Source organism: Nicrophorus vespilloides, unplaced genomic scaffold (genome assembly GCF_001412225.1).
Source record: "Nicrophorus vespilloides isolate i.1.1-1 unplaced genomic scaffold, Nicve_v1.0, whole genome shotgun sequence".
Lineage (NCBI taxonomy): Eukaryota > Metazoa > Arthropoda > Insecta > Coleoptera > Silphidae > Nicrophorus > Nicrophorus vespilloides.
The window spans coordinates 74272-101995 of NW_017096746.1; the positions used below are offsets into that span (position 1 = coordinate 74272).

The 27724-nt window shown below is 30.3% G+C and overlaps 1 long non-coding RNA gene across 1 annotated transcript in view; it reads right to left on the reverse strand.

The window, feature by feature from the left end:
* Window positions 1–27724, reverse strand: part of LOC108558042 — an 83541-nt gene that overhangs the window by 44609 nt on the left and 11208 nt on the right. Inside the window, exon 2 of the long non-coding RNA XR_001890883.1 lies at window positions 10410–10441. This is a non-coding gene — a long non-coding RNA (uncharacterized LOC108558042). The remainder of the gene's footprint in view (window positions 1–10409; window positions 10442–27724) is intronic.

The following is a 27724-nucleotide window of genomic DNA, read 5'->3' on the forward strand; positions in this document are numbered from 1 at the left end:
TTTGAGGTCCCCTTGTTCATAGTCAAAATCTCTTAACAAAGTAACAATTGATTCAATAATAAAGTAATTAAAAATATAAAGGAAACTTATACTTTTCTGAAAACTTATTTATAATACAGAAAGACCTTGTGGAGGATGGATTAACATACTAATATATGTTATAAATGGTTCATATACAATATAAATTGTTTTTGCGGTAATTCTATTGCGTATTATTATCTTATCCAACAATATTATTCGCGAAAAACGTAAAATACTTCTTGTATTTACGTTCGTTATTAGAGATGTTTACAAACTACGTTCTTCGTAAATCTGTTAGTTATATCAAGGGCATGCCTAATGATAATGCATTAAACATACGAGCAAAAACAAATTACCAAGAAAAAAATTATTTTTTGTTGCATAGAAAACATAAATGGAAGATGATGCGAAGGCCGCGGAAGGAACGGAGGCAGGGGTCGAAATAATTGATGATTGCAATTCTGAAATTAATGGCCAGAGCGTTCGAAGACGAAGTTTTTTGATTGATGAACGTACGATGTGTGATCCATTAAAATCGGAGCAGGAAACATTCGTAAAATGCAATTTTAATTTCGGTCCAGTATTAACAGGAAGGAAAGGGAGGAAAAAAAGAAAGGAAAGCAAAAAAAATGGGGAGAGTGAGAGGATCGGGTGGCCGGTGTAGATATCGCGGACGGTGAGCACGTTGGGGAAATGCAAGAACTCATTAAGCTGCTGGGTTTAATGGATGGCCCAAGTCCAAGAGTGTTTGCACAAGAGTAAGAGAGAGAGCGGTTATGGCGAGAACAGTTATGGAGAGAGAAAGCTGGAGAGTATAGCTGTGGATAGAGGCAGTGAGAGAGAGTGCAACTATGTGAAGACTGCAATCAGAGGGACATTAGGAACTTTGTAAACACATAATTGTGGTGTGTCCCCTTATCTTCTGTATACCAACCAACTATGGAAACCTCGATGGCAAAACGTCAATGTTCGTTTACCTCTAAAACTAAAGCAATCGTATTAAGACTGATTTGATTAACTCGACCACAATTGCCTGCTGCCTTTCAATCAATCAACACAAACACGTTCAGTTTGGAGATAGTCGGAAGTGGAAAGTGCACGATGCAGATGGTATTGAAGTTTATACTAATCAACAACAATTGGGTTCCGAATTAATTGCAATCTAAACAATACTGCCCGAATTATTTAGGTAAAACCTATTAGAATCATGTACAACTAAACTGAATGCAATCAGGTCGATTCGGATTTAATCAATATTTATTTAAATGCTTCATTTGGTTAATGAACTCTCGTATTTACGGTAAACGAACTTTATATCCCACTCAAAACCGATGGACACCGAAAATCCGAATTAAAATAAATACGAAAATCGACCTTATTTAACAACACGCTGGTAAAATAATTAATTTATATAATCAATGAAGAGCATTCATAAATTATTTATTAAATTCGTTAAAAAAGCAAGTTCATTAAAAGGTATAAAAAATGAAAATATTTTCAAATTGTTATTAGGTTTTGAGTATAAAAAAAACAAATAATAATAGTTATTTATTGGCCGGACAAAAGTCACAACAAATACTAATGTAAAATACCAAAGCAGTACAAAAACATAAATTTGATATAAATAAACATAATGTATATAAATAATCAAGGGCCAAGGTCAATATTTGATCTTTATAATATTTTCTTTTAAATATTGAATGAATTACAAATACAATTTTAATTATTTAAAAAAAAACCTTATAAATAAAAGAATCATAAAATAAAATTACTTGAATTATTTATATAGAATTCTAATTAATAATTTTCATTATTATATTTTCAACAACTTTTTGGTTTTAATAAAGTGTGAGATAGAATAAAAAATAGCAATAAAGAAACTAGTAAATGCTAGAAAATATCTACGCATAATTTTTACTTTACATACGAATAACAATTAGTTTACATTTTATACAAGTTTATAAAACACCTATTGCGTTGTCTCTCCAGATTCCTGCTTGTTATGTCTCGTGATTGCGATTTAGTGTTTGTGATTTGCGTGTTCATCACGATTTTAAAGACCTTGGCATTTTTTGTACTTTCATATGCAGACCATCAAAGCATGGCATTGAATTTGCGTACTAGATTTATATATACATTTTCTTACTCAGAAACCTACAAAAATCGTGAATAATGTATCACGATTTTCTGTATTTTCAAAGGCTTATTAATATAGAGATTTATGGGTAAACTAATTATATTCAGATTTATTATATAGGTGAGATTTATTGAAATGTTATTGTGATAAATTACTTCATATTTAGTATAACAAATTATGAAGAATGTAGCAATACCACACAGATTCACTAGAAATTAACTAGATTTGAATTGAGCAAAATAAAGTCTAAAAAAAATAGTACACAGAGCGGCAGTTTTTTTCGTCTATATGTTAAGTCTCTTTTTTGTAGTTTCAAATAAATTTAATTAATATAATAACAATGAATAAATAACAGGTTGCGAATAATTTGCAAATACTTATTGTATATTTTATTTATATATTGAAAAATTTTCCGTATTATATTGAGTGTAAATAAATATTGGAGAATTACATGTAACATTGGGATTTCGATGCCGCACAAACTCGTAATCCTAATTTATAACCAAAACCGATTATGTTTATCCAAATTGGAGATTATCTGGATTATAGAACTTACAATAAATTGCTTACCTGATGCTTCCATTTTAAATTTACACAATTGTATGTGTTTACATTATTAGTGAAATTAATAGTTTTTCTATTTAAGATTTCATTGTATCGCTTTTATATAACGAAAAAAAAACATCTTTCTAAAAAAAATAAAAGAAGTAAATTTAAAGAAAATTTCTAAAAATAGATGACAATAACCATTTATATTTTTTTATAAAATAATAAAATATAATTATAAATAAAATATGAGTTCAAATTGAAAAAAATACAAATTCTCTAAACTCTATAAAAAAAGAAGTTAAAGATCTGAAATTAGGTAAGAAAATGTATATATTATTAACAATTACTGAGCATTTGGGTATTATAAAAATTTGCGTATATATTTCAAAATTTATATTTATTTTTGGATTTGTTATACAAATTTAATAATTTCATATAATATTTTCAGGGCTACTAATAGCTGAATGGTTAAGTCGCCCTACCCACGATTTCGTGTGCGCCGATTAGAATCCTGGTTAAGCCAGGCCCTTTATGAGCCCTCTCAGTCCTTGCAGCAATAAGGCCATCATTCATCACAGATGCTCAGTCAAATGAATGACCTTCAGCCAAGTCGATGGACAATGACAGTGTTAAGGATAGCAGCAGATTCACAATCAAAGGAAATAGTGGAATCGCAAAGCATCAATATAATGCCGAAGTTAACCTACAAGACGACAGCCAACCAACAAATTAAAAAAATCTAATAATTATAATGGTAACTATCCACCGGGAAAGATTATCGATTTAATGTCAACCGTGATCTTAAATTTACTCAATGTTCACTTTGATGAACAGATTGTGAATAAAATTAAGACATAAAAAAAATATAATATTTTCAATATAATTGTAATTAAACATTACGATGAATGTAGAATGTTAATAATGTAAATGAGCGGTAATTATAATACAAATCAAAGTTTAATAATTGGGAATTATAAGTTATGCCGGGGATTTGTAAACTTGACAACCGTACGATTTTCGTAATGTTTACTTTGGACTATATGGACTACAGGATTAGGACGGTTATTATGCTACACTAACATAAGTGGATTAGTCCTCGCATTGGCTTCCAACCCTCACTGATACACATCCAACAACACTCGGCCATGCACAACAACAGCGTATCCAATAACAAAATTTTCAAATGTAGGCCGTACATTTCCATTTAATTTCATTATTTATAGTAGAGCCATCATTTCGAGCTATTTCCAAACCAAACGTGGAAAGCGTCGATACACAGAGGGAGTGGAGTGGAGATACACGTGCCATGAAAATGTTTGATTTCGTTCGAATGGTTTTATGAAAATGGAAATTGGATGATTAATTTTGATGCCAGATAATATAATGTTGCGTATTAAAATATGGTTTTGGAAAATTGGACGCGCATTTTATGAGCGATTACATCAACGGGTCGGGTATACTGTGCGCATTCCACCCACGCTCCATCAATAATAAATCACGCGGCTTTGACCCTATCAAATAAAACAACAGCAAACAAAACAAAAAAATACTGACGTACTTTTGTGCGTTGATTTTTATCATTTACACAACGATGAAGATGTTATTTAAAACTGAACAAACCATTTATTATTTATGAAGTTCATATGTGTCATCTGTTGCATTTATTGTTTGATTGATGGATCATCATTGATGTTAATTCGGATGAAAAAGTTAGTATATATAAATAGTAATATAAATGCTATATATTTAGAGCTCATTTAACTATAACTTATTCATTTTGGTCCGACTGATTAAAGAACAAATATTCGCAGGAACGTACGACGAGTGTTTGAGGTATGTACAATACTTCAATAAAATTTGTTCCTAGATAACAATTAACCATAGTAAATAAGTAAATTTAGAGATTCTAGTAAACTGCATTATATGACATCATCGTTAATCAAGGAAGCGCTAATCAAGGACCAAACGTCACCGTCCATATAGACCAGTATAAAATTGAATTGAGCGTCGAATTACATTTTCTACTTGGTGGATTTATATTCAAATTTTAATAGTGAACCAGAGGGTGTGTAAAAAAGTCAAAGAAATTTGGCGATCCCTAATATAGAATGTCATTGTACGTTCGTACGAATATATGATAAGGTCCTACAATAAAGTGTACGTTACTTCGAACGTGTATACTGAAAATTAGTAAATTCCTATATGAATGAATTTATATATTCAAAATATTAAACATTACATAGTTATATAACGGTAGAGATCTTTATTTATATGTTTATGAGTTTAATAAAAGCATCCCTAATGTGTCTAGTTTGAACAAGGGCCGTAGAAGTATATAATGATATAGTGGAGTTTAACACAGGTTCCATTATGTGCTTTCCTGAAACCTGTTTGGACATCCTGAATAACTTCCGTTTTTTCCACTTTTGGCAACAAACTTGGTTTCTATTATTTCAACATATATTATATACAACAAAATGTATACAAAATTTCGTAAGAAAGGAATATGATAAAGCATTTTTAGCAACAATTACAATAACATTATAACTTGTATGAGATAATAAACTAATAAACTCAAATTGAATAACAATTAAGACTAAAAAATTATAAAGAAGTATTCATAATAAATAATTAATGTACTTTCATAATTCCTTTGTGATTCGATCAAAAACTATGTTCGTTAACCGATCATAGATTTTTATTGTATTAAAGTATTCCTTATCCGAATATTTGTTCGTAGTTAGAATTGTTCGTTCACCGATAGTTGTAATAAAAAAATATTATTTACAGCCGTGTTTAAGTATAATACTTCAAGATAAGATGTGTATATTACATCTCAAATAATCAAATTATATACTATAATAACAGACGTTCAATTTCTTATGTTTAAAAAAAAAATAATTGTGAATGGATACGTTAATGATTGATTGAAGATGCTCATTCTACTAACGAATATCAAAATCCTATTACAATTACCTCATATAACATAGGAAAAAGTCAAAGTTAGAAAGCATGTAATTACCTATAGAAAATATTTTAAATGAAATTTATATATTGTTAAAAAATCCAACAATAAAATGACGTTATATCCGAACACGTTTCATGAAACTCATTTCCGCGCATTAAGAATCTACACTGCTTTACGTAATTACCGCATGCTTTGAACACGAAACAAAAGATACATATAAAAAAAAATATGGTGAGCATATAAATAGAATGCAACGTTTTAATGGGTATTTGATTTAGCAGTCGACTGTAAAATATGCTTAACCGACGTCGTTTCTCTGAATAATTGAAATACGCTGTCAGCGATCAAATGTCTCCGATATTACGGTTCTTCCTTGTTTTAATTAATTTCGAATCGACTCGTGATGTGCATTCTCCGAAGTACTTTCTCTACGTGCCATTTTTGTTTTACTTTCGACTTGCTTGCAATTTATATTATTTTTATATTTTAAAAACATTATTTCACTGTATATGACAGCTCGTATTTATTAAGTCAATCGTCTCTTCAATTACTTTAACTATATTATGAATTTTAAGTGTAATATTAATCAGGAAACTGTCATAAATTTCATTTTATTTTCTTTTCCTAGATTTATAATTCATTTTATAAATTTTATTTTTTTTAGTTATTTACAGTTAATGCTCCTTTAACGTACGTTCAATAATAAGTACATGATTAATTAGAAACACTGACCTGACTTATTTAGAAATATGCATACCAACGTACAATAATATAAAACTGGTTAGTCGACGGCTGATTAAAATATCTATATTCTGAAAATGATGCTTGAGTTTTTTGCAAAATGTACGTTCCGGCTAACACAGAGGTTCCCAAACTTTTTTGTGTCGTAGACCCCTTGCCATGTTTTTCGGTTTTGGGTAGACCCCCTACTTACCTGATATTGATTTTTTGTAAATTTATTATTTATATTGGGACATCTTTATAATTATTAAGATCTTTGCTCTGAGACTGCGCATATGCTTGTAACAAGATGATACTGGTATATCATTATGTGCAGGTTTTTACAAATTCAAAATGTATTGGGACCACAAAGCGAATGCCTACATCCTACAACTTACACAATTTTATAAACATATATAAATAATGTATATGTCTTTATATTATAAGATAGTATAATGTAAGTAAATAGGTACTATCAGTGTATGTTGAGATACACCATCGTGGACCCCTATTTTCATTTCATGGACCCCCAAATTTTCTTTTCGCTGACGTAGACCCCTTGCAGGTTGTCATAGACCCCTGGGGCTCGATATAGACCACTTTGGGAATCACTGGGATAACACAACACATGTCTATTAGAATTCACAATTACTTTGCATTAGCTTAATGTACTTTGTAAGTTTTTTAGACATAATTTCAAATTGTATATATATGTAATACTTTTTTTGTTATTCTTATTGAAACAATTATGTTTATATATTTGATAATCCAAAATTGTACCTACGCATGATCTTTATATTGAAATTTTTTTAACCATACTTCAATCCTTACTGAAAAATATGATTACTTCAAATAGCAGAAATAATTAAGTACAAAAAGAAGAAGCTAAAATATAATAAATTTATAACTTTTTTTTATAAATTAAATATTACCACTGGTTGCTTAGAAGCAAATATAATTATGATTCAAACTTTTATTGTAACTCTAGTTTATCGTATACGATGAGATACAAATTATATAAATAGTTATTATCATTAGTAATATTATCAAACCGTTATATAATATTTTATCTAAATGATGAGAGCTATAGGCAATGTTGGCGTCTTAAATGATGTTGCTGATAAAGACTTCGCTTTTCCTATTTAATTTAGACTGCAGTTGCTATAACCGAATTAGGAAACGCTAATTGTGTTAACGTGAAATTTCAACCTTAACAACATCCTTTACAGAGAAAATGGCTCATTATAAGTGTACTGCACTGGGATGTAATTGATTTTCTTTCAAGATATTAATCTTATATTATTAAAAAGTAATTGAAAATCTGAAACAGCAAGCGTTCTTCACTCGGCTTCACCGTTTTTCTCCTCTCTTAACACGTTTAGCTCATATCATCTTTTTATGTTCTTTGAGTGTGCAGAAGCAAGCAAACCGCGTGAAAGTTCGATGGGAGAATTTATCGAACGGCTCTTCTTCTCCACTCCGTATGTAATTACACAATTTATTTCTTCGCTCTTCACAATACGAAGAAAGTGTGTTATTGGTAGTCGTTAGTAAACTAATAATTGCATGTACTGAGAGGGGACTTAAAAAGTGTCCCATTTAATTTCACAGCCATGAATGGCAACTCAACCTCGAGTTTCCTTTTTCATTCCGTTCTCTCCTCTATTTTCTATCAGCTTACAAAAGAAAAGAGTAAAAATAAGATGACGAGCAAAAGGAAACTGATTGTTAACTTGCACTAATCCCAGGCTCCCATTACAGTTAAGTCGAATACCTTCGCGGAATCCACGATTAACCGTTTACCCGTCTATTTTTGGTAATAAATAAAACTTTTTGAACTGCTTACAAATTTCCCGGAGTTTCGTTGCACGCAAGGAATTACAAATCAGGATAGCTGCGTTCCTTCATTCTTTTACGCGAATGATTGTGCATTTATTTGCAGTTCGTCACGGCTCAATGAACATTATTTTAGTTGCGTTCTTTCCCACTATTTTAGTCTTGTTGCTTTTTATGTATATATTGAATGCAAACTATTTCTGGTAAACTTCGGTGCGCTCATCCACCTCTATCCGTGTCAGTAAAAGTTCTGTGTTTATGTTCATTTCCGCATCTTCACGGAGAAGCGAAAGAACACCGACGATGAGTTCGCTCATTTGTAATTAACCTCGTGAATATTTCCTTTTACAATTTGCATAATGACATAACTTTAAGTAAAAGTACGCAGTTTTAATCCTTAAAACATATAAAGAAGTAAATTCACCTATTTTTATAAATATATGAACACAAGAAAATTATTCTATTTTTAATATCATACTGTATCCATTAGGAAAGAATTATGGTTATTTTTATTTTTTCTAAATGATCTTGTAGTAGAAATTTGATTTCTTGGAAAAATATCCTATCGAATTACGATCCTTTGACCGAACATTATATAATATATAACTAAAACAATCTTAAAAAAAACATAACCGAACTAACGTACGAACATTCATACCAACGTACAACAATTCCGGCAACCGTACACTAGACATATGCATATGGTGTTTATGACTTTTGTTTATGTTAAATTGATACTATATCGTTATAGGAAACAATCAATAACTTCAGGAACTTCCATAATCTTGTACGTTCGTACGGATATACAAAAATATATAAATGCATGTAATTACATGAGAACTTTAAAATTAACTTACATTCGCTTAGCGTACGTAAATTTGAATACATTTTAAGATAAGTCTTTTTAATGACAATAGAAGTATCACCTTCACATAAAGAATCGATATTGAATTTAATTGATTTCTAAAAGCAACGAACAAAGTGAAACAAATAGGTAACGTCCTTTGCATATCTGAATAATTTTACCAAAAAATTTACATATTTCATCCATTTTTACAGCGAGTATATTTCATAAGAAACATACGGTATTGTTTAATTAAAAACTGGCTTAATATTTTTATTTTATATTTTTATTTAGAAATTTCCTTCAGATTAAATGAACTAGGCGGAATGAAGTGAAGGGATATTTAAAAATTCCGGACCTGTTATTAACATTACTACACGCATGCAAATATTTATATTTGAATTCATATCACAAAAGCCGAGAGCGGGAGAAAAACGAGAGCCAGGGATGACTGCAAAATAAAAATAACCTGCGCCCAGTGGTATGAATGCACGTACGTACATATATACATGTCGTCCGTACGACCCCATAAAATTTAATTTGTGCGAAAATAAAAATTATGTAAATCCATTTTCTATATAAATAAATTGTCTGCCATTTTAATATACCAACTCCGGCGTTGTTGTTGTTGCTGTGCCAAGTGCATGTATCTATTTTATATGCATTACGCCGTGTACTATGTTTACATTGGAATTAATATTGTACTATATAAATTTTAATATATGCACGAGGATAATCAATATTTGCTCTGTTTTGTCAAAAGCATTTCTATTTATTGAAATCACGGATGTTGGGACAGGCTCATCTAAATTGCATACAAAATTTCATATGCAAAAATTCATAACTAAATTCGCATAAATCATTATTGTATTTTAATTAATTAATGTTAATTAAATGAAACATACTTGATGTTGATTATAATATTGTATTATGATATGGGAGTTAACCGTGACGTGGAGATTCCTTAAATCCCCATTTGGGGAACAAAACGTGTTCATTATACGAACATCATCCAGCGAGTTCCATTTGTGTACGTATACAACACGGGTTGTATTTCTCGTAATAAATCAGAAGTGGAGTAATTGCAGACTTGCATGTTTATGATATACCACCACACCGGGGGCATTAACGGATGCAGTTTTATTGTTTTTTTTTTGTCATATAAACGTGGTGGCTTTTAATAAGGGTTGAGGCGCACACAAAATGAGCCTGCCAAAAAAAAATTACATGTTATGCCCTTTTTATGTACGCACTGGGTTCAAGATATTACCCATAAAATACAATACTTTTTTTCATGTTTTATTTAGTGGCAGCACTAGTTTACTGACACTTACCAATATGATAGATTTGCTCCCAATCCGTGGTTCTGTAAAAGAGAAAAATAATTAGGAGTTTTTAACAACAAAATTGAAAATAACAACTAACATATTTTGTTATTAATAAATAAATATAATTGTTTCATTATATCATCGACAATATTAACAAACAAACTACATTTGTTGAGTTCTTTCAGATTAACAGCATTGTCCTTTGTGTATTAAGGACAATGTTTAATTTTGATAAATTATCACAAAATACTCTGATTTCTTCTATTTTTCAATAGAGATTTTTTTTACCATTTCTACAAATTGTAATAACTGCATGACGCTGTTAATCTAAAATAATTTTGGTTCGGATTGATTGCAGCCGCACTATGCGAGGCATTGCAGTATAGGGCTAGTTTTATAAACTTTATAATTATATAATTACAGCATTTGAATAATGTTACTGTTATTTTAATAAAAAATATTTTCTTTATACATAATAAACAAAACAATTAACAAACACATGTGTGTATAATCAGGTTTATATTAAATATGCAGAAATGCCTTTAATGCGATTGCATAAACAATTTCCGATGTGGAATTCCAATAACAGTTTGCTAATATATATATGCATATTTAATAAGAAAGCGAATAAAACGGTTTATGTGACTTTTGTATGTTGAAATTAATCATAATCATATATAAATTGCATATCTAGTATGCAAATAAAGTATTTACAAGTGATTAAGGTTTCCGCTGATTGGAAGCCAGGAGCAATGTTACAATTAATACTATGTTTGCTATCTAACCTTAACTTTACTTATAATCAGATATAAAGTAAAAATCACAATTACTATTATTCAAAATGTGCGCATTTGCAAATGATATCATTTTTAATTGGTTTCAATTATAAAAAAGCTATTTATTAATAATAATACTTTATATTTGTATAAAGAAAATCATTATTTTTATAATTATAACATAAAATAAATAAAAAATATTTATTACAAATTAATGTATTATCCTTATTCTTCAGAAAATTGCACAATAAATTTCATGTATAATACGCCTTAATTGCAAACAATATTTTTGAAATAAACTTATAATTGTAATAATTTATATTTATTTATCTTGTTACATGATTATGAGTTATGCTATGTTTTAAATACTATAGTTTTTAGATGACATAATTAAATAAATTTTGTACAAATAAGAATTTTATATTATTTCTATAAATTTCGGACTAAAGCAAATTTTATATTGCATCAAATTTCTGCACAATAGTTTAATTTTTGAAGTTTGAAAGTTTCTGGTAATTAAAATAATTATTTAAAGAAATTTACTGTTTTAATTACTAAATAATTTAAAAAGCAAACTGCGGTTTCTTAGTATAATTATGAAATGTTAATTACTAAAAATTTGTACGTTAAAAAAAAATGCGAATAAATTTATTTTACGGCGAAATTTGCAATGAATAATGTAATAAAATATCGTTACGTGCATGCATTTATGGTTTAATTATTAGTATTTTCTAAGCAACGCAAGGTTTCCGGATTCATTTAAACTCCGAGAAACGCAATTACGTGAAGATATAAAAGATAATTCGCGTTCTATTCCGCTGGTCGAGTGGCGCATTCTCCGTTTACTTTCACTGAGTTGTATAAATGATGTAAAAAAGAGGATTCCAGCAATAAAATACTAAAACAAACCATTAAACTAACCACGGACGCAATCAATTCACATAACGAAAGCATATGCGTCGTGTCTCCTCTTCATTTCACCATACTCATTTAATTTCCTCGGTAAATACTTTCCTAATGTCATTTCGATGCTTCCTAGTTAATGGAATTGGTAAATTGAACAAATATTCTGGAATATTTACTTTTCATTCTCATTATTCGCACTATTTATTTCTTGTTTCTTGTTGAACAGTGAAGCTGCAGCATTTGTGGTGCATACACAATTGGACGGTCGGTACCGTTTGTTATTTCTTTGCTCATTGGGAAAGCGGGAGAAATCTGGTTGAAGCATTTTGTACATATTTTCATAGTTTGCAACTCCTTAATCTGAACTGACTTTCTATACTTCTCGAGAATATGGGCAATGGGAAAATTGGATTGAAAAAATCTTTAGGTAACTACGTGCAATTTGCTGCAGGTTTTAAGGTCTTCTCTAATGGAAATTTAAACATAGAGAATTATTTAAATGAATAATAAATCTTATAATAAAAACATGTTAATCGACAATTACGTTTTCTCCTGGTAGAAAGCATCAAAGTAAGTACTTTTTTTTATTATATTTTATAGTAATCGACAAAATGTAATCAATTTATTTAAATATTTTATTTTTTTTTAATACAATTATAATGGTCATACAAAAATAATGGTCATAGTGAATCATTCAAGTTTTCTTAGTATTCTGCACCTATTTAAACAGTAATAATGACATTGCATTTTTACTCGATGCAAAATCCAGACTTTGTAATATATTTCTTATAAGAAAACCTTGATTTAATATTTTACGACTAAAGATGACATAACGAAACAAATCTTTGTAAATCACGGTTGAGATAAATAAAAATGATAATTCTGTCCATCAGATATAAACATATATACTAATAAGCATTCAATAATCTTGGATATATCAAGATTAAGTAAAAATGCAACATTCAAGTAAATCAGAAATAACCCTATGAAGGTTGACTGGTACATAACACGGTACCAATTAATTACGTTGTAAATAGTATCAATAAATATTATTATACATATGTTACATATCAAGAGAAAATGAACTTGTTTCTTCTTGATACGCAATAAGCTTAAATACAGTCTAAATGGAAAAAAGAGATGAAGGTAAAACTTGATCATAATGGAAAACATTTGACAAAAATGTTTCAACTTTTAAGATTTGACATAGTTCACATAATAGTAATCTACATCCTACATTCCTATTATGTAACTTTGCAACAATTATCCAGACAATTAACAGCGTTAATTTAGTTTAGCTTGAAAAACTAATAAATAATAAAAGGTCATCGTTACATCAATTTTTAATTTCTTCAATTTTTCTTTGTTTTATGATGTATAAAACATTAAAATGCCCAAATATAAGTAATCATTTGCAATCTTTCCTTATTAATACTAATAAACATAATGTATTGTACACGTATTAACCTTTATATCATACATAAATATTACAAATTTTACAAATATATTTATATAAATTGTTTGTAAAACATTTTTTTCTAAATATTTGTCATATAACGATTCCAGATATGAAATATGAATATATTGTAAGAGACAGCAAGCTTCAATATATAAAAGAAATATTCACAATCGATGAAACGGAAACATTCCGATAAAAGCGAAAATACAGAAATAAAAATGCATTGAAGAACTGGCGCTGCTGAAAAGTTCTTTTTCGTAGTGCCTGCGTACGGATAAAACGAAAGAAAAGGCACAATAAAGAGGAATCAGGGATACGTAATTGTCGTCCTTTTTTGGCCCTTTACGTAGCAGCCTGGGACCGCTAAATGGGAAAAATAGAATAGGTGGGCCATTTGTATTGGCGCGAAAGCATTTAGTACTTTGCTTTACGACGGCAATTTATTTGCATTATTGTAACGAATTTCGACTATACAAGAGGAGCTCTAACACCACATGCGGCCTGAATAACATAAAGAGAGGGCGAAAAGAATTTCCGCAGACACAATAATTGCACGTCCCAATGGCTGGGGATAAATTCATGCTCTGCATTATTCCGACTTGAAGCTGCACCAGAGAATGGCACGTATTCTCAGCTGATTCTATTCCATTGTTTCGAGTAAATTACATTAGAAATACTACCAGCACACCAGACCTCTTTATCCATAAACTGTACCAAATTTCATTCTACAAAGAGTATTAATGTCGCTTGCATACAATAAACATAAATTCTCTTGAACGAGATAAAAATAGATCTGAAAGAATTATAAAACCATGTATTAAATAATTATCTTGGACAACTATTTCATTATAATTAATAATATATCTTTACATTTTATACTCTAAAAAGTTTAAATTTTTCTTCCAAGAAAACTTACCTAAATACTTCGCATAGTGCGATTATATTCATTTCGCATTCAATAATACGGTTGGATAACAAGTCAATCTTTCGTTAATCTCGAACACTTCTACATAAAAACTAATTTTACTCCTTCCTCAGTAGACATCAATTTTTAAGTAAATTGATCATGTCATTATTTGAATTATAAATAATTTTACATATCGTTCGCGATCATTTTCTAATTAGAATCCTAACCTGTTATAATAATATAGTAATACAGTCGATTCCGCTTAATTGGGTTAATCGGGACAGCCGCTTGTTAAGGACAAATCTTAAAGAACGGAAAATAAACCGAGCAAATAAGAAATGGAAATTCGGATAATTGGGCCATCCGCTTAATCGCTTAATCGCAAATATTTTGATACATTTTTTGGAGATACAAATCATGTCTAGTCAATACAGTCTTGATTGCCTATTTCCTGAAGAGAATAAGACGGGTAACACCATGTTTGCAGTTAAGATTTACCTGGCTGGGGCTCCTCAAGCAAAGACAAAACCCCGCTGCAAGGTCCCGAAGGTGCTTGCGGGCCTGATCAGATCGCGCGGGGTAACTAACCCCCACCGCAGCCCGGCTTCGGTCGCTATCTATCCGCCTCCTGAAGTAAGGATCTTGAGTTCCTGTGTCGGTGCAGGAAGAGACCCCAGAAGGACGTACCAGCTCTCGCAACACCACGCCGCAAGGTCCTAAATGACCCCGCTTGCCCGCGTTATTGGGTCTACCACTATACAGTCTATATCTAGTCTATACAGCTTAGACGATACATATTATACAATTAGACAGTCATACACGCCATTTTTAAAAACATTAAAATTGAAAATGGATAGAAACTCTAGGCGGGTCGCATTCGGTCCGTGGGCTGCAGTTGATCATAAGATATAATTTTTACAAAAATTATTTCGAATTTATTGTTTCAATTTTTTCAAAACGCCTTAAAAAAATACATCCACATTTATCAATACTCCTATAATATTTTTATCTTTTAGATTTTCAATGACATCATTTACTATAACGTGTCCCAATGCTGATTATATTTTCATTCAATAGTTTTCTATTAATAAAGTTTTTATGAAAAAAATAATAACTTTTGCAAATAATAACATCGTTCACATATATATATATATTTTCTCATAAAATCAGGTTTAAAAATAACATATAATTTTTTATTCTCCTTGAATAACGAACAAAATAATTTCCATCGGTAAATTGATTTTTATGCAATTACTGCATAACCTTTAAATTCGAATAAAAGAACAAAATAAAATATAATTGACTGTATTGTACCTAAAGGTGACGGATATTTAATAAGTAATAAATATTACAGATTATTACTGCTAGTTAAATAACTGTACATAATTATTTTACAGCTGGTTCAGTGAAACGATTTGGCTGAAAGCCTTCAGGCGATAACGTTTTAACCAAAATTGGGTAATAAAGAGACAACTAATAAGTTTCGACAGTGCCGCAATTGGGAGCCGTATTGAAAATGCAACTGACTTGTATCGATTTTATCTTTAAAGCAATTTTATTTTTGCTGAGAAAGGTCTTCGTCGAAAACCCCTCGCATTCTTTCGCCACTTCTTTTTTTTTCATCTCCATTTGTATTTATATTATGTGCTTTTTTCTCACTTTGCACAATACAGCGAGAGAAGCAGTTACATAACGTGTCTAAGAAAGGCAAAATCAATGGGCTGACTTCGTGAGACGCGAATGAATGGCAATTTTTAATTACAAAACTTCTCCTTACCAAGAACGCGCAAACAAACAATATTTTTTTAGAATGCCGAGAATTCTATTATTACATGTTTTCCGGATACTTACGTAGAACTAGTGATATATATATTTATTATTTGTATTCAGAAACTAAATTTATAATAAATTAATGATTGATTATCAGTTATTTATGACATTAAATTTTATTTGTAAAATTCACAATAACCAAGTTGTAATAAATCGATTTTATGTGCAAAATCTAATTATATAATATTTTCGCTACTTACCGTAACAATAATTATATTAAACAGAAAAATAAAAACTACTTGTTCATGAAAAAAAAAAACAAATTTTTAAAGTTGTTATTAACAATTGAAATTTTAGTTTTTGAAATTTAGATCGTATTAAATCGAAATACAACAATACGAAGCATAGAGCGGGAAATCGATTCCGCCAGTATTTCGCATTGTCGATGAAATAAATACATACAAAAATAAACCACATAAAACAACACTTGACTGCATAGTGGGAAAAATCCGAACATTTATATATAAAAAAATATATTCTATTCTATTTTTTTAGAATTTATTAACTATAGCAGGGGTTCCCAATTTTTTTTATTTCCAGCGCCCTTAATGTATCAGAATTTCTCCGCGGCGCCCCAAGTCAAAACATTGGTCTATCTTAGGGCGAATTTTATGTTAATATATCATAAGTTTCATGGAGGCGCCGCGGCGCGTTGTTTGGAAACCCCTTGACTATAATGAATACAAAGCCGCACTATGCGAGACATTGCTGTAGATTTACATTCAAATCTACCAACTAAAAGTTATTTTACAAACTAAATGTTAGAACTATTACAGCTTCTATACGGTGTTACTATTACTATAAATCTAAAGACAGCAAAATTTATTTTTTGTCTATCTAAAATATATATATATATACATATAAGTTAGATATAATCAAAAGATGATTTTTTTTATTTTATATTTTAATTATATATCAAAATAAATTTAATGTAACAATGTAACACAAATTTATCCAGTAAAGTTTTCGACAAACAAATATATTAAAAAAAAACATTAATTCATTATTAATTATATAATGAAAATATACACATACAAAGTGACGTTTAATTAAGTTAATTGCTGAATCACCTTTTCCAGTAGCACTTACTAAACTCGGCAAAAACGGATCAAAGACTTGAGAACACTCAATGGAACGCATTCATTAACTAATATACATTTTTTGTTACTTTTCCTATCCTTTTCACATTAGTATATAACCTTAATTAATTTAATAAACTGAGTGCAAGAAAAAAAATATGATTTATTTTTTGATAATTTGAAATACAAAAAATATCATAATGGTATGAAACTAATATTTATACAAATTGTGTTCCGGTTCTCATTAAGTAATGAAAAGAAAGTGAAAGGTTGTAAACCTACAACTAAGTGAAATTAAATATTGATCCTTTTTTTGTTTGTATCAAAAGCATATCTATTAGCATGTTATTACCAAGTATTTAAATTATCTAATGCTAAACTAGTTTCTGTTAAGCAATAACGACAAGTAATCTGGAAAGTAACGAGTACATAAATAATAAATACATGATGAGAAAACAGTCATAACTAAAATGTATTATGTGTAATAGTATTTATACATAAACGTAGAACTATTGTCCGCAATATTTCCGCCCTCCAGTACATATTTTGGTATAGTTCCAATATAGTGATTTGTATTCTTTTAATACTTTAGTAAAGTATTTTAGAAAAGTATTTTAGTAAAGTTGTATTTTTTTTTCTATTAATGACTTGTTTAGACAAAAAAAATGTCTTCAAGTACATTTATACAGTCAGAGGTTAAATTAATCTAATCTATTAGAAGAATCACGGAAATCAACAAAAATACCGACTTCCGCTCAACTCGAGAAATTAACTTTGTAAGTCTAGAACAGCACGTACGTGGATAGAACAATACGAAAATATTAAGGAAGGTCATACGATGTGCATCAAATAACATCCATTGTTTGTTCTCCATAGCTTTGAATAAACAACGATAAAAAAATGAACAAACAAGAAAAACCCAAGGAATTATTTAATATTTACAATGTCGAGCAGCAGATCGCAATATTCCGTTAACTTATTTATTTATACATCTCCATCAATGTTCAATCTAACGACCTTACATATAAGCATATGCAACGCAAAGAATAATTTTCCTCTCCTCGAATCCCATCAAGGTTGTTTTGCTCAGGGAATTATCACTTGTCCGCTAATAACTTTCAATAATCTCAATGACATTTTGCAAATGCGTACGAAGTTTTCTTCTGGAAAAAAAAAATAATAGGAAGGAAAACCTGCTGGGAAACTATGCGGCGAGCCGCGCCGCCTCTTGTTACGTAATTGCAAATAATTCGCATATTAAAAGTCTCCCCTCTGGTAATCTTTATTACACACATACTTAGCGCTTAGAGAGAAGAAGAAAAAAGTCATCTGCGCCTGCAGTATGCAAATGATGCCCGCCGTACAGTTTCTGCATAATTTTAATTGCATAATCCTACTAGCATATGTGCAATTTATACACGGTGGGTTCTCTCGATTTACGCGGTAGTTGCATTCTTGATAATGGCTGTGTTAATCAAAGTCGCGTAAATCATACCGATGACTATACTGGTAGGACTGTACTATATAGATGGAATGGCTGTAGAGAGAATAGTTGCGATGTTGTCTCTAGCGCAGGGGTTCTCAAACTGTACGCCGAGAAAATTGTAGAAAAACTACTGTCAACATAAAGTTCGCATCGCAAATTGAAAAAGTTTGGGATCCGCTGCTCTAGCGGGTATAGTTTGTTTACATTAGCTTCAGGTCTTCTAAACTTTTATAATCAACGAAGCTACATGAAACGAAGATTGCAACTGTTCTTATACCTATCATATACTGAACGTAATCAACAAATAATGCTAATATAGACAAAAAAAAATGAAGAAAAAAAAGTAATTAAATTATTTATTTTATAAATGTTTAATAAGAAAAAAATAAGACGTGAAAATAATATATTTAGTGAAATTTGATACGTATAATTAATAAATATTAATAGTTAATTATTATTATGAAGATGATAATACTAACAATATTTCCACCACTTTACATATTTAATAAAATAAAAATTTATCTAAGCTGTCCAAATTCGGCAGCAAGTTAGATAAACTATTAACATTTATCGTTGTAATACTAACTAATACCAACTAACTCATTGATCAGTATGTGAATGATGGGTTTAACATAATTAATAAAGTTAGGTTAGAGTAACTCTGATTTGTTAGGATTAGTTTACTTTTGATTGGATTAGTATTTGCTTAGTTCAAATTACTTTTATGCTTAATTTATTTTTCGGTAGTTAAGTTTTTTTAGGTTTACTTAACTTAACTTTAAATATCAGTACATTAAAAACAAAGTTTTTTGGAGCAAAAAGCCACTTTCCAATTAAGAAAACAGTCAGTTTCCAATATGAGACGCAATTTCTATTCAAAAGAGACGCATTTGCTATATAACTGGTTAATAGCCGAATGGTTTAGTCGGTATTTCAGCAATAGTGCCAACGTTCATCACAGATGGATGGACATTCATATGAATGAGGTTCAGCATATGGACCTTCAGCCAAGTCGATGGACAATGACAGTGTTAAGGATAGCAGCAGATTCACAGTCAAATAAAATAGTGGAACAGCAGAGCATCAATATACTTCTGAAGTTAACCTACAATACGACAGCCAACCAACAAATTAAATCAAAAATCATTATAATTGTAAGTGTCCACCGGGAAAGATTATCCATTTAATGTCAACCGTGACATTGATGAACAGATTGTGAACAGATTATACGACATAAAAAAAACTATATACAATCATAAATCACATAACATTCCTTCTAGAAGATTATAGAACTTTAAATTTTGTAAGAAATTAATATTTCAAGAAATTTAATCTTAATATATTTGGACTTCTTAAATGGAACAATTCTTGACACAATTTGATCAGAGCTAATAGGAGATCCCTTTCTTATATCTGTTTTTAGTAAGCGAAGTTTAATTAAAAACGATAAATTATATTTTGATATCGCTGGGATAAGACCGCAGCACAGCACAAGGCTGTACATGGATTTAAAATGGAAACTTTTAAGCTGAAAGTCATCCTGCCCGAATCCATTATTATTTCGCTTTTCTCATAAGGAAAGTGCGAAAGTTCAGGACGCGCACAGTTTGTAAAGTCGCAAGCGTCGTCGAGAATTGGGAGAAAAACGTTATTGAAAAACTACTTTACCCCGGGACATTTGAATTTTATTGCAAGACTTCTCGGTGCATCGGCCCCAACAAAAAAATAAAAAATAAACTAAAACGCCGTAACTTGCAATGCAATGGCATTCGATTTGCTCGAACAGTGAAAATGAGGATGAACTGTAGATATTCTCCTCTCCTGTTGTTCTCGCATTGTTTTGTTGTTCTTGCATTTCTGGATCTAATTTGGAGGCATCGCGAAACACGATAACTTTCACTGGACCGAAACTCGTGAGCTGCGAGAGCCAGTTTATTATTTCATTAGAATCGAACGGCGTGTAATTTCAAATGCCAGCCGCATTCCTTTTATTATTTCCTTAAACGGATACCGACTTCAAAAGATGCTGCTCCTCGGACTGTGGAGATGGAGAGAAGAGGAAACAAGGAGATGCATCTTCTATCCTCCATCTCTCATTCCCTTTCTGTCTCGATAACTTTAAAGAGGAGAGAACCCACTTACTGCTCCCCACGTCAATTACATTTGAAGATCATTTTACATACACATGCTTTGATTGACACATTGTAGGCGCACTTACACAACTCCGCAGAGAAAGGAATATTATACCAGCCTCAAATACCTGTTGAATGCTTGTATCTTGTGTCAATGCTTTGAGTAGTAACAAAAATTACCTAATAGATTTTTTTATCCATTGCAATTCCATTGTTTTAACGCCTACATCTCAATTCTTATAAGTAGTATTCATCTATTATCATAATTAATTTCAAGCTTGCATTATTTCAATGATTTTCTCTTACTTTATTCCTACATAATAATTACCGACTTATATAACTTAATCACAAAAGGATGTTTGTTCTTAGTTCAAGTAAGATTCATCAATTTTAAAACAAACTTGATACGGTATTAAGCACACTGAATGGACATTTGTAAGTGTAGTTTTTTTTTATTTGCTAAAGCAGCTTTCTACTGACAATTCTTAAACCGATTCATTACGCAATTCAGCATGTACATTTTTATAACCATACTTTCAGCATGTCAATAATAGTTTTAATATACAGATATTCTTGTTATTTAAATAAAAATCATTAAAAAAATAATTCCAGCCCAAAAATTTCTTTATAATAATTATGAATAAATATGAAATAACTTTATTAATTAACATTACTTGAGGTCAGTAGAATGACAATAACAAATTTTATATAAGTTCTTCAATGAATCAATTACTAAACATGAATGTAATATTGCATAATTATTACCAGCCAATAACAATTATTCAATTAATAAAGTAGGTTTATCGATTTTCTACTTTACCTTGTATTAAAAAGCAGAAATAATATAATAGTTTTTCGATAATGATGATGTGTTGTTACAAAACTATTAAATATCCTTGTTATACAAGAAACATTGCAAAATAATCCAAATAAGACAAAGTAAATTTAAATTGAACAAAATAAAAATATCGATTCATAGTTACTTCATATTTTATACGCAATAAATTTTATTATAACATTTTCTTTAATATTTATATTTAAATACATAATATGTATATGTAACTTGTAAGTTCAACAACAAATTCCTGCATAAAACATACAAATTGTCTGGAATTTCACTCGATGATGTTAATCCAAGCATGAATATTTGCAATAAGGCTTCAATTCTGAGTTTAACTTAACGCTGGTCATTGACTTTTTCTGCGAATGTTTCCTTTTTTATTTACATTCGTCCTTTTCCTTTAGACGAAATTGATTTTCATTGTAGCGCCTGAAGTTGTTATAAATATGCGGCATAGGTGCGTCTATTTAAATGCATTGGCAATGGATGTTAGCGGTTAAGAGATGAGACGAATCGCGAGATGGAAGAGAAAGAAAAAAATGTGTAATCGATAATGTTATCTAATAACCAGATCTATTGTGGTATTACAGAATAGCCGCGCCCCGTAATTTATAGCTGCCGTAGGTGTGAAAACGATCTCGAAGACATTTTTATTTTAAACGAGATCCTATTTAGGTCAATGCAACTTACTTTGCAGGTGATTCTGATACACATTTAATCTAGATTTTCCTCGACCTAAAACAATGAATTGTACATTTTGACATAGAAAATAGTTCTAATTAAATGATTTCTATGTCGTAAATACAATTTACGAAGGTTGAGATAAAACAATTAAATGTTAACTAAACTGTGACTTTCAAATAACAGCTATCACCTATATAAATAATACAGTCATACCAGGTTAACGAACAGGATGCGTTCCGCAAAATTACTTCGTTAAGAAAACTTCCTTTTCAGAGTTTAAAATACCATAGATAGAATGGAAACACGTAAACAAAATGAAAAGATTCATTGAAACTTATGGGGTCAAACTTTGTTTTTGTAGAGGAGAGCCAACGTTATAGGGACCACGAGTGGAGTCGTGGTACAGATGTATTCTTACCTCACTAAAGGCTCTCCCCTTCTTCTTCGGCATACAGTGCTATCTTCGTAGGCCTACTGCAGCTCCGCTCTTCTTCTTTAGTCAGTAGCACTTCTGGTAAATATGTTGATATTATCTCCAAGCTCTCTCCACTCTTCAGCATTTCGCTAACAAAATTTTCTGGCTCTAGCAAGATTCCCAATTCTGCTTCTACCTCTTTCCTCATCCAGACTCATCTTCAGCTTCCAAAAAAAAGCTATGCTCAAAGCTGTCGTCGTCCTCACAGTATGAATACCTCTCGTCCTCCTTCTTCGCGATGAAATGCAGGTACTAATCAAAGCATCCATGACCAGATAGCGCCTGGCTTAAGTGAAAAGTTGTTTCACTGTGCTTCCGTGCTCTATTTGTGGGATTAGACGACGAGTCCAGGCTCCTTTCTCCGACCTGTTCCATTTTTGTAGCAGTCTGAGTCTAGCATCCTCTTTGTTCAGTCCCCTCTCATGGCATCCAGTTCTGACTATTGCATGTGGCTACATTTACCTTTTCAGTGAGTTCCTCTTCAATCTTTGTTACCATAACTACTGCCAGATCATCCGCATATCCAATGACTGTTATGTCTGCAGGTTGATTGATTCTTAGCGCTTAGCCTAGCATTGATCCCTGCGAAACTGTCTATTTATTACCAATTCTTCTTCGCCATGGGTGCTCGGGATCTTTATGTGGCACTCTGAGGTAGCTTCTTATAATTCTTTGGAGATAGACGAAAATTCCTCTTCTGTTTGTCTCATCCATGATAGTCTTCCATGCGAATATATTGAACGAGTCTCTGACGTCCAGCGTCAGTAGTGCACAAAGCTTTCTCTTGGTATCAGCTCTTGTCTCCGTAGCTATAATGGTTGAACTTAGGAAATAGAATAGTTTGAATAAAAAAAAATCGGACTTCCTTATATCAAAGCTTCGTTAAAAGTTACCTCTTAATCAAGGTATAACTGTAATATATAAATTCCGCTACTAGATACAAAATGTCATAGAAAATAATACACTTGCAACTAAGAGTTATCTTGTAGACGGAAGTAAATAAAACAACTTCTATAATCGAAATAAAAAAGACAACCTTTTGTAAATAAAAAATCGTTTATAACATGAATTCCTTTGGTAATAGCAATATAATCTATTGTCGTGATATATCTTATATAATAAAAGTAGATGACCTTTCTCTTAACTATAAACATTTCCGATGAGCGTCCTCTTACCGAGTCAGCAACCACTATTGCCCCATGTAAAAGGAATAACGCTATTCTGCCCAAACACATTTCTTCTTCTCAATTAACCCCCTTTAAACGTTTACCCAGTAACAAGATATTATTTAGTACATAGTGTAAACGATAAAGCATTAGAAGTGCGATCGTTTTGCGACCCAGAAACTGGATCAATTACAAGGGATCTTCGTAGACCGCAGCCCATCATTACCGAACGACAATCATCATAATAATGCATTGGATCAACAAAACGAGGCTAATGTAATTCAAGTTTGTAAATTACCTTGTATTCCTACTTTATTTGATAAAGCTTCATAACAAAACACATGCAAGATAATTTAAAAGGGATCAATTATTTCCTTTATATATTTTTTTATTTAATACAACTTTTCTTTTACAATTTATACCTGTTTTATGAAATATTCGATAGATTTGGAATTTTAAAAATATTTTATATATTAGCAATTTATTTCATGAATTACATAGTATGAAATAAATAAATGCAGGCCAAAAATTATAACTGATCAATTCACTTTACACTTAGTAGTTATAAATATACTATCATAAAGTCACAAAATATAAACTAATTTTAGTCAAACAATTAACAAAATAAAAGTAAGTAATTGTAAAATATTTTCATTGTAATTAAAAAGCATAGTTAAATTTCAATTTATAAGTTAAAAGCATTTTAAAACAAAATTCAGGTTATCGACTTGTAACAATTGTAAACGTGTTTACCATTTTCCGCTACTTTTGGTACAAAAAAAGAAACCATTTTAGAGCATTCGCACTTAAAAAAATAAATATTTTCGACATTAATAAAGTATTGCATTGTGTCATTCCAAAAAACTGTTAGAATTCTTCATAGTTCTCTCTGGTTTGTTAGCACACCGAACATAAAGCTGTTAAGCGTAACGCGCTTCTTCTTTTATACTTTTCACCTAACTAAAAGCGAAGTATTTCCAATTAATAAGAGCATTAGCCTACATACATAAAACACTTAAGAAAACCAACGGTAAACCAACAAAGGACATCAACTTGTCAAGATGAATGAGTGAAATACAAAAGATGAAAATCAACGAGAAAAGTAACAAATAGAGTTGCGTCATTTACGCAAGATATTATTTAAAAAAATCGGAGAAATCGAGACAGCAAATAAAAATCAGGTAGTTTTACGTAATTGCAAACAGGAGCGAGAAACCATAAAACCGTATACGCGTGTATGCATTACCATCACGCAACGTCCTAACTGTTCCATGGTTGTAGGTTCGATGAAAAAGAATTATTATACGAGGTCCACGCCCATCATGCCTGATTGCATGCACCATTTTTATCACGTACTTATTTGATAGATTCGCATTCCTTGCTAATGGGAATTATTACACCACTTACATTGAACGCCCTTTTTTATATTTTTTTCTTCCTCGTTATTATTGCCTTCTTTCTAAGCGAAGCTGTAAAGCCGTGTCTTCAAATAGAATTGGCAGCCGCTGAACGAGGCTCGAGCTTTTTAGAAAGGGAAAATTGCACACTTGACCTTAATGACCTCTTCATATTTAAAATAGTTTGTGGCGTATAAATGGAACGAACGCAAACGCAGGTGCATGTCATCGAGTGTATATTGCAAACCGCAATGGTTTCACCAAAAACGTAAATAAAAAAATTGAATTTTTGAAAATTTTAAAATAACTTTCTTTTGTTGTTATAATTGAGTATTTTAATCTTTAGATGAAAACATTTCAGACTCACAAATAGAAACACAAATCGTGTTTAAATTCATGAAGATTTACTTTGAGATACTTAGAAAAATTTCAAGTTGTGAACGCATATGTTATGAAAGTATTTTAATTAGATTTAAGTTAATTAAAAATTTTATTTTTCTCAACTTTTGCTTCTTTTAAATGTTTGTTCTTCTCAATATAACTAACTTTAAAAATTCTGCAATTGGTTCAAATTATATAAATTTACAATATTTACAAAATATATTTTGCTTTGATAAGATGTCATCTTTTGAATTTGTGTCATTAAATGTTACAAAATGTTTAAGTTCAAATATATATTATTCCAATAAAAAAATATGAAACAACACCAATTTTTATAAAATACTAACTAAAAATAAGTTAGTATCAACGTTTGTTCTTGCTAATATTATTCATGTAATTTATACTAAAGGAATTTAAAAATGAAAGGAAATACGCCTTAATACGAATTTGATTTCTGTAATTAATGGATTATAAAATGGAAAAGTTTAAAGCTTTCGAACGAAATAAAGGAGCAAAAAAAAAGAAAGGCCGAAGCAAGGAAAGCTTACATTCTTATCAATATCAAATCGTGGATAAGTTTGCCAATTAAAAGGGTATCGAAACTCCTGTAAAGTATTCCAATTGTGCCGTGTATAGTGGAAGCAAAGTTCGAACGATCTCCCTAATAATTCAACTTACGATTCGATACCGAAAAAAGGGAAGTAGGAAAAAAAATAAAAGAAAAGAAAATGGAAACGAGCGCAGATTTTTCAGCTCGAATAAAAATGCAAATCTAATTGGATTTGGCGCACAACAATTAGCGCAATCCATCCGCCAAATCCATAATTGACTTTAATTGTCGGATTAAATATTTACGTAGCGCTGAAAAATTCATCGTCATTTTGGCATCATTACCATGATCATCAACATTATTATTAACACAGAATAAAATCGAAATTTATATGTCGACATGTCATCAGTGAAGCAAATAAAAACGGGAATCCGATTTGCACCCTTCATATATTTATTAAACCGGATAAAATCATTGGAAAAATCGTACCGTAAATTTTATAAACTGGAGAGTGATTTTCATTAATTAATTAACGCCAATTAAACAGATAACAGTTATTTTCGATTTTGTATTTACGGTAAATACGTTGGCAAAATAATTAGTAAAACACGTATATTTTGTTATTCATGCATGAGCAATTATAAATTATTTAAAGTAAAAAAAAAATGGAATGAAACAATGGATTTTTAAATTAGTTAGTTGTTTAAAATGATTTATCAGAACTTTTAACTATTTTTTTTCAGTACTATAAATTAGTTGAAAGAATAGCATAAAATAATGATTGAATAATTAATAAATTGGTAATTTAGAATACTATATTTTAATTTCAAAATTTTTAATTGACTACATTAAAAAAATACTATACAAAATTATGTAGATAAACGAATGTTTTTCCCTTTATTAGTGCAGTTTTCAATTAGTCCGGTTTCGAACAGTCCGATATATTAGGGAAATATACTACTAAGCGAAATACCAGAGAGGGGGACAGAAATACATATTACTAGTTATAAATATATTTAAACTAGACATAATAACCTTATGAATGCAATGTTTGCAATCACTACATCTACTTTTAGATTTAATTAAAATGAGAATTAATAATACATTTCTTACCTTCACGTGATTTTTATATAAATATTCCTACTTGAAAAAAAAATGTTCTGGTGGTCCAAATTAGGCAACTCTGTCCATATTAAGTTAAAAACAAAATAAATTAGAATAAATGTATGTACATTATTTTAATAATGCGGCA